We start from the raw sequence: 8,877 nt of genomic DNA, 5'->3' as shown, positions 1-8,877 counted from the left end.
GGAACAGCTTACGCCATTGGTCGACCGCCCTTTCACCGATGACGCATTTTTGTGATGAAATACGATTTGGACGAACTGCGTATTGGACGTACAGCTAACAAATCGTTCTTTCTATACTAATATTACTAGTATTATAAATGCGAAAGTAACTATGTCTGTCTGTTAGCTCTTCACGCGTAAACCGCAGAACCGATTTTAGATGTAACTATACGGACTACGGAGATATCATCACCATACCACGATGACACTGGAAGCCAAAATTGAACATTATGTTTAGTAGACAATATATGTGACGTTGTCACCCAAAAGGTACCACATTGTCGCTTGTTGATAAGGTTGATTTCTAATTGAAGCTATATGGAAAGAGCGCCTTACTGACAAGCGACAATAAGTACCCTTCTGGTTGACACATATAGACATACACACGTCTAGAAGAGGACAATAATAACAGGAGTATAGTGATAATATATCAAGCAGTGGCCTTATTTGCATAAATGCATATGTAAGTGGCAAAAAGATCTATTGATGTTTTTAAAAATTTTCTTTTCGTCACTGCTAATTAGTTTATGTTCATGAGGCGTATTCTGATTGTAATAACAGGTTTCTGAGATATCATATCCACAACAAATCCAGATCAATTTATAACCCAGAGGCTAAGTCTGGCGGTGCAGAGGGGTAACGCCGCTAGCGTCCTTGCGACCATGCCGGAAGGGGGTGATTTGGGGGAAGTCTTTTATATTTAAGGTTTAGGTTTTGTTAGCATAAGTTTAAATTATACATGTTAAATGTTAATGTATAAAGTGTCAAATGTTATAATTATTTATAACCTGTTGCAATCAGAATATGCTTAACGATCAACGATCAAAACCATCATCGAACACTTTTACAAATAGATCTCTTTTCGGATTGTGCTTCTACAGTTCCCGTCAGATATATCAGAGAGTAATAAAAGGTTTAAAAATATTAAAAAATGCACTCTAACGCCTGCACAGTAGAGACTACGTGATCAGGTATTTGTGAGAATCTTGGACGCTCCGATGTATCTAAATGGAGATCTGTACAATTATAGTACGGAATTACGGATACGGATGTATGATTCATAACGAGGCGTCTCACCCCCATCTTATGACGCTACGCTACTCGTATTAATAACTGCATATAAATGAGATGCTATATTCGAGTCAGGCTATAACACGTTATTAATATTAAATGCTTCAACCCCGCGAGGAATAATCCAAGCAATAAAAAGACTGGTGACGTGTTCATGCTCATGTTTTGTCTTGTCTTGTGTTGTGTTCTGTTATGTTCTCAATGGTCTCATTACATATTTCGCGCGTGACGCCAATATTTGACATTTACATATATCGCACTAGTATGGCTTGTGACGCCAATATTTGACATTTGCATCTATCGCGCTAGTATAGCTTGTGACGCCAATATTAGACATTTGCATCTATCGCGCTAGTATGGCTTTTGACGCCAATATTTGTCATTTGCATCTATCGCGCTAGTATGGCTTTTGACACCAATATTTGACATTTGCATCTATCGCACTAGTATGGCTTGTGACGCCAATATTTGACATTTGCATCTATCGCACTAGTATGGCTTGTGACGCCAATATTTGACATTTGCATCTATCGCACTAGCATGGCTTGTGACGGCAAAATCTTACACTTTTTTTCGCCTAGCTCCATGCTCAAAACGTCCAATAAGGAACTTCGTTCCAAAAGTTTATTGTTTAATACCCAATGACCAATACAAACTAGTTATCTGTGTTACCTTAATAATATATAAATAGGATATTACTGTTTTCCACGGCAAACACAATTTAATTTTACACTTTGATCGGCTGTTATTTTCGGTACTTAGTTTGAGTTAGGAGTTGCAGATTTAAGGCCAATACGCACGAGATACGTGTAGTTGACAAGTGTAAATTATTACTAACTTAGTTCGGGACTTCGGGTGCACTCGGTGAATGTTCTCTATAATCATTATGTCAACGGATGAGTCTACTAAATGATGCGGCGTGGTCACGGACACTAACTGTAAATGAAGTGACGTAAGACATGAGAGCAAGCGGTCAGTCAGGTCAGTCAGGCGGGCGGAATAGTGGAGGCTTCGTCACATTGCAGCAGGGCATGAGAGTTGAATGTCTCCAAGCCAGTGTAGTGCTTGTGGGCACCATCACGGCAATGACGCAATGAGTAGGTAAGTTAGAAGTTGTATACTATACCTAGAGGATGTCGCAACCGGCTTCTAAAAAGTTCGATAGACGGTTGCGGGTTAGGAGAGTTGCGAGTTTCGATTTAATGGTGTAAGCAAGCGGATAGACTTGTAGGGAGAGAAGAGTGAAGTTTTGTCAGAACTTGTATTTGGGAACTAAGAGACACCTTTTAAAGATAACAGGGTGGCTACTATCAATTTGGCACTGACATAAAAGCTAGCGTGAACGTAACTTACTTTCTATGCATCTCGCTCGTACTGACATATTAGTGCGAGCGAGATGTATAGAAAGTAAATTACGTAGACGTTAGCGTAATTTGTCAGTATTGACACTGTCAGTGACTCATGGTAAGGGTATAGCTGTTCAAACGCGGTAAAATAGCGCTATATCGCTCGTGTCATGGCTACCATGACTTGGACCATCGCAATTCGAAGCATATGTACAAAAATTGGCCAAGCGTGTTCCCGTACCATGTAACCAGGTAATTAAAAGATCTGTCTGATAACTGCCGACTTATCTGCAGATGAGAGCCGTTAAACATAACCGTCTAAGTTAAGTGTTCTAACTTAGTTTATTTTTCTTGGTGTTAATTTCTTAATTTAGCCATGCCGACTTTTCTGAGGCTTGTAATAAGCATATTTTTTACCATCGCCCACTCTGTTAGAGTCGGACCACGCTAAGTTTTCATGCCAAGTGTTACGTCAAGTATGGAGCTTATGGCCGTCGTGGCAGGGAGATGGGACAGTGCCCTAATTAGGCACTGGACCTCCCATCATAGTTTAGTTAGGTACTAACATAGTAATTTAAGTATATTTGTAACTAACAAAATATGGATTGTAATATCGTCCGAAATAAATGATTTTTATTTTTATTAATTTTTTATTTTTTTATACTTACTGCCAAGATAGCGGGTTCAGAGTCTAACTTACAATTCGTTAATTAATCTTATTGCAACTCGAAACCCATCAGGTACGGGTTTATGAACTATCAGAATGAACAAAAGCTTTCAACCACTTTCAACAGAGTACTAATGCAAGAACTGACCCATTTACTAATCGACAAAAGTTTTTTACATGTTTGTTATTAGGCATTGCCTAAAATAAGAAGTATAAGAACCAATAAAAAAAGAACTTTGAAAACGATATCTTTATAGATCTCGTTCTCGTTATCTGCCTATCTATCGCTCTTGCAGCTTCGATCGATAGAGAGGTTGATAACGAAACTTCGATTTTCGCGGTAGGCCCTCTGGTTCTTGAGTGGCAACAACCAAGTCGCATAAATAATTTTGAAGAGACAGGAAAAGCTAAGGAGGTAACCGCGAAATAAAAAAAAAAAAAAAAAATCGTATATTCCGTCCCTGACACTCCAATGGACGAGCGATAGAGATGAGATCTAAAAATGTCGATAGCCCTGAGTCACGATTCTCGTTCGGCCGTTCTGTAAAGTTTGTTCGCTTCGTTTATTTGGATGAATCTTTGTAACTTAGTCACGGCGTTCCGTTCCGATGCTGGTAAACATTGAGTCATGGGTAATAATAGTTTGGATTAGTTAAACGTAAAGGATTATTTGTAATTAATAGGATTGACTAACATTATAAATGTAATTAGTACATAACATTAGACATGCGATATTGTATTATACGCTTATACCTTATCGACAACTGACAATGTGGTTTTGATTGAAAACGTCACAAATATTAACTAATACAAAAAAAAACGTAATTTAATATTTCGATATAAAGCTAAATGCAAACCTTAATCTGGACCCTGTGCAAGTAACAGAATCGAATAACTTTAAAGGGGCCCACTGACTATCAGTCCGCCGGACGATATCGGCCTGTCAGTTGTTCGGAACTGTCAAATTTTCGTTCTAACTGACAGGCCAATATCGTCCGACGGACTGATAGTCAGTGGGCCCCTAAGACGAAAGTGGAGAACCCGCGCGGATATCGCCTTTTCATACAAACGTAGTCCTCATTTTCCTCTCTGGATTTTAACATTATTGAAAATATTTTGACAAACGAAGTTGTATATGAACCACAGCTTTGAATTTTTTGGAATTTTTAATTATTATAAGCATTTAATTTTTTTTATGAAATCTGTTATTCGCTCCAATTTTTACATTAATTAAAAAATCGGAAAAAGTCAAACGTAGGGGCATAGCTATGGTTAATATACAACAAGTTATGAAAAAATATTTTCCATTATGTCAATATCCAAGTAGGAAAATGGGGACAACGTTTGCATGGAAAGCGGCCGTCCCCTTTCCTTTTAATTTAAACGCGTAAAGATCCCTATTCATATTATAAATGCAAATTATCCGAAAGTAACACTGTCTATGTTCACGCTAAAACCACTAAACCGATTAAGATGAAATTTGATATGGATTGGAAATAGTTTGAGGCCTGGAAGGACAAAAGGATAGTTTTTACGAATCATCATCAATCATCATCCACCGAACGAAATCGCGGGCAAAAGCTAGTGTTATTTAAAAACTACTATTTTGCGTTATAGTCCTTTTTTACCCGGTAATCGGTGAACCACGTGTCTTTGTTATAAAGTTTACGAATCCTCAGTTAACAGTGCGATAACTTCTCACGAGTCTTATGAGGCGGCCGCTTGGCACATCACCATCAATCATATTAACAATGAGAGCAGTAAGAACTTTCGAAATAGCCGTATACGATACGTAGTTGGAAATAGAGATAGACCAGTTTTGCAATCGTTCATTGCGTTCCGGCCATTAAATAGATAGATGGCTATAGATACCGACACGAGTTGCGAAGGCTCCAAAGAACTCCATTTGCAAGGGCAGCAAAAATCATGCCTGACTTTAAACACCTGCTTACCATACACGGCCTTTATCATGCTATCATTGGCCGAGCTATAGAGGAGCTCCGTTTCAGGGTGTCCTCGTGTCGAAAGAGGGACGGAGACAAAGCTTGCAGGCCGTAAGTCGATATCTTGATACGATAAAATTTGTCGATGTTTATTTATTTAAAAAAATATCGCCTCAAATATCGAAATTCGGAAGCTGTCAAATTACCATTTTAGTTATGATTGATTTTGCTCCTTTCTCTGTTTCATAGTGTCACATATAGAAAAAACAAGTAAAGTTGGTGTAAAAATTCGAATTGGAGGTTACTTTGGGAATTAATTGTATCGAGCGAAGTGTTATGAATCGTGTATCGAAAGCTGTGTTATTAAAGATAATATAATCAAGAATTATATATATTTTTCCTACGTTTACAAATATCAACGTTTCTTAGAAAAATAGGATATTTCTTGGGGTATTTTTGCTCAGGGAACGGCCTTAAAATATTTTAATGTATACCGAAAGACTTAAGCTAGGCATATCATGACGAGTCGAATATACTCAGATTGCAGCAATTGCACATTATAGGCACGCTGAACAATTGGCTTCCTTCGGCATTTGGCTCCGATATCCGGCGATCAACGACGCATAATAGACATTTGTTTTGGACTTGCATATGCGAGTGTAAGTTATATAATACTTACTTACTTTACTACTGTAGCGCAACGACCCGAAGTGGATCTTGGCCTCCGACACCAAAGACCGCCATGCTACTCTATCCAAAACTGTTTCTGTCCAGTCGACGGCGCCGAGTTCGCTGAGGTCTAACTTATATTACTCGTACATGATGAATATTTGTGACATTTTCAACCAAAAGATAGAAAGGTACCACATTGTCGCTTGTCAAAAAGGTTGATTTTAAATTGAAGCTGTATGGAAATAGCGCCTTATTGACAACCGACAATAAGTACCCTTTTGATTGAAAATGGCACATTTATAGATTTATTGAGACGATTATAGGTTGTGTTTTAATTGGTTTGTCATGTACGCTGTACAAACTTACAAAGCAAATAAGTTTTTTATAAGTTCGTTTAGTAGTCTGCCCTCATAAGCCCAATTTTAGCAGTACGTATCTCAAAAACATTAGTATTATTTATATTTAAGTTTTATAGTTTAGTAAGTGTAGCTGAATATGTTAAATTTGTATGTTAATATTTCTATAAACTGTCATTTAAGGTAGGTATATTTTAAGCCTGTTAACTATTTCACAATGTTGCAACAATGCAGGCCAGAGAATTGCAATTTTCCAGGCATTTAGCGGAGGTGTCATCTATAAACTATGCTAGGAACTGGAGCGGCAACGAGATAATATTCTGCCTACGTCGCCTTCGCGTAGTCGCCTACACAAGTGCTTGGCTTTGGCTCGTTCTACTTTTTAGCGACTATATTTTTGCCCCCTCTTAACAGTTCCCGGCAAGCTCGGTTCTCCATACAAACGTAGTTATTACGCTCTCATTTTAAAACGACTAGCTAGATTGCTCTGAAACTTTGTGCTTACAATAGAATAAGGTATATCCAGGTCTGTAATTAGTTTATGTAGCTTCAGATACAATAGTAAAAAAATACAGCGAATTTAAGTTTTTCATGCAAAACTTGTTTTTGCTCTAATCTGTATGAACTAATTACATATACCTCATTTCATTGTATGTGCAAAGTTTCATTACAATCAAACACGTAGTTTTAAAATGAGAACGAAACTCAGTTTGTATGGGAAGGTTAAATTCGACCGAGCTTGCCGGGGACTCTTAAGTAAGCAATAAATTCCTTGCATATATTTTTATTAAAAACTTATACTTGTTTCAAATAATTTCATATAAGAAAATTGCAGTGTTTTGCCGCTAAAAAGTAAATTGCCGGTAATAAAGAAGATCGACCAGTAGAATATTATCTTGTTTGGCTTTAGGTACAAATTGACATAGCCCACCGGATTAGCAAGCTGAAGTGGCAGTGGGCCGGTCATATTAGCAGTAGAACCGATAACCGTTGGGGTAGACGAGTTCTCTTGTGGAGACCGCGTATCGGCAAACGTAGCGTAGAACGCCTTCAAACTAGATGGAGTGATGACCTTCGCAAGGTGGCTGGCAAGAGCTGGATCAGAGTTGCCGCAAATCGTGCTCAATGGCGTGCAATAGGAGAGGCCTATGTCCAGCAGTGGACGGGAGTAGGATGATGATGACAAATTGGAACCAGGGACCGGACAACCCTTTCCGCGATAAAACCCTTTCAATGGGCAACACTTAAACACGGCTAACACATTGAAAAACTTTCCCTTTTGAACTGCAAGCCCATTCATACCCCTACCTTTGACTAACCCTTACCGAAAAGCTAACCAAAAATAAGGTAAGCCCTTAATAAGGGTTACCCTTATCTTTAAGCGCTTTTTATAAAGGTTTCCCTTTGCGTGAAAGAGACAGGATTAGTATATATCTACGGTAGTGTATGAAAAGGAAAGAAAATACGTGCCTAGTCAAAGAACGCCGCCGTCGCCGCCGACGATCGCTCGGATTCGAAGTAATGTGTGCTTTATGAACAAGGTAGACGACTTAAATTAGCACGCTTATATGCTAAAAGTGAAGCCCTTTATAAGGCTAACCCTTATAAGCAATATGCAAGGTGTTGGTGAGCGGATGATAAGGGTTTTGTAAGGGTATTTGGGCTACCGATTACTCAAATGTGGTAGCTTTATATAAGGCTTTTTAAAAGCAAAACAAAGGGTTTCGTCTGGCAAAGGGTATGGTGAGTTAAGCCTTATGCAATACCCTTATAAAACCCCGATAAGGGATAGCGGGCCGGTCCCTGATTGGAACCCGGCGACGTGTCGCGACCGCAGACTTCGTGACTGCAGACTGCTTTTTATTTATAATAATCCCTTAAGCGGGTAAAATGTCAAATGCGGGGTGGAAAGTTGAGAGCGCGGATATGGAGTTATAAGCCGACGAATTTATTCTCTTAATCCTTTATTAATATTTTTATGCATTTCGCGCTCACCTGTACCTCGGCGCGGATGTCATTGTTACGGCAACCATTATGTGTTATGTGTCAGTTGCGTAACATAAATAGTTTTCATGGTATACAAGCGTTTATCGAATTAGGTGCAATGCATCATCTCAAGTTGTCTTAGGTATGAGTCAGAGTTTGAAAATTTCTAGTTACTTATGGTCTGTTTTTTTATTCCGTAGCCGTAGACTAAAGTGACATTTCATGTGTTGCTAGTTTTCTACGTCTTATATTTATATTTATAAGACGTAAAAAACTAGCAACACATGAAATGTCATTTTAGTCTACGGAATAAAAAAGACAGACCATAGTAAGTTTTGCAGCCGCATATGGGCATTCGTTTCTGTAGGTAAATTTAATGTTTTTCCTACTCAGAATCACGAGCTCCTTCCTTCCTACTAGGAGGAAAAAAGCGTCCCAAGTTTTATTTTTTTATTTTATTTTACAAGTTGTCAACGTGCCCCTTCCACTTCAGTCCAGCGTCAATAGTAAACCCAAGGAACTTGCACGAGTCACAGCACGGTATCGGAATCTGCATTTGCGGAATGTTAACCTGGCTACTGGCTGTTATTATCATGCAACGAAGCCTTTTTTAAGTTTTTACGGACATCCGGCTGCAACAACTGACGCGCTTGGACTGTAAAGAGCGACGGTCAACCTCGACGCTTGGTCGGGGTTCGGACACGCGAAGTAGATGCATTTACTTCTATGGTATATACATATATTTCTGTGATCGAAGCTATACGAACATTAATATGTAAATATATTTGAAAAAATTT

This window comes from Cydia strobilella, chromosome 23, assembly GCF_947568885.1.
Source record: "Cydia strobilella chromosome 23, ilCydStro3.1, whole genome shotgun sequence".
Taxonomy (NCBI): Eukaryota; Metazoa; Arthropoda; class Insecta; order Lepidoptera; family Tortricidae; genus Cydia; species Cydia strobilella.
This window is presented reverse-complemented; position numbering follows the sequence as displayed.